This window comes from Trichechus manatus, unplaced genomic scaffold (genome assembly GCF_000243295.1).
Source record: "Trichechus manatus latirostris isolate Lorelei unplaced genomic scaffold, TriManLat1.0 scaffold00229, whole genome shotgun sequence".
Taxonomy (NCBI): Eukaryota; Metazoa; Chordata; class Mammalia; order Sirenia; family Trichechidae; genus Trichechus; species Trichechus manatus.
The window spans coordinates 7,225-8,238 of NW_004444165.1; the positions used below are offsets into that span (position 1 = coordinate 7,225).

Below are 1,014 nucleotides of genomic sequence, written 5' to 3' on the forward strand. Positions count from 1 at the left end.
GAAGCGCAGAGATCTCACTGTCAATTCTATGTTTTTAGGTTTTGATGATACATTATTTGACTACTTTATTGGTTATGAAGATTTAAAAAATAAGAAAGTTCAATTTGTTGGACATGCTAAACAGAGAATACAAGAAGATTATCCTCGAATTTTAAGATATTTCAGGTTTTATGGAAGCATTGTAGAAAAACCTGGTGACCATGATCCTGAAACTTTGGAAGCAATTGCAGAAAATGCAAAAGGCTTGGCTGGAATATCAGGAGAGAGAATTTGGGTGGAACTGAAAAAAATTCTTGTTGGTAACCACGTAAATCATTTGATTCTTCTTATCTATGATCTTGATGTGGCTCCTTACATAGGTTTACCTGCTAATGCAAGTTTGGGAAAATTTAACAAAGTCAGTAAAAATGTTGAAGGTTTTTCACCAAAACCGATGACTCTCTTGGCCTCATTATTCAAAGTACGGGATGATGTCACAAAATTGGATTTGAGGTTGAAGATTTCAAAAGAAGACAAGAACCTTGGTTTATTTATAGTTAAAAATAGGAAAGATTTAATTAAAGCAACCGATAGTTCAGAACCATTGAAACTCTATCAGGACTTCCTAATAGCTTCTAGGGAATCTGATGTGACTACTTGTGTATGTGAACTACTGAAGTACCAAGGAGAGCACTGTCTTCTGAAGGAAATGCAGCAGTGGTCCGTTCCTCCATTTCCTGTAAGTGGCCATGACATCAGAAAAACAGGTATTTCTTCCAGAAAAGAAATTGGAGCTCTATTACAACAGTTGCAAGAACAGTGGAAAAAAAGTGGTTATCAAATGGAAAAAGATGAACTTCTGAGTTACATAAAGAAGAACTGATAAGAGCTGGCTACTAAAAGGTGGAAAATTTTGGTAAGGCTCCCTTGGTGAGACTTAAATATATACTGCAGAATAAAAATCTGCTTTGAGGACTTCTTTATTAGAAGAATATGGGTCTTCTTTGTGAAATATCAATATATTTCATGCACTAA

At 34.9% G+C, this 1,014-nt stretch overlaps 1 pseudogene; it reads left to right on the top strand.

Annotated features, from left to right (window-relative positions):
• The first annotated feature begins 4 nt into the window (after positions 1–4).
• On the top strand, positions 5–874 carry LOC101358544 (CCA tRNA nucleotidyltransferase 1, mitochondrial pseudogene; annotated as a pseudogene).
• The last annotated feature ends 140 nt before the right edge of the window (positions 875–1,014 follow it).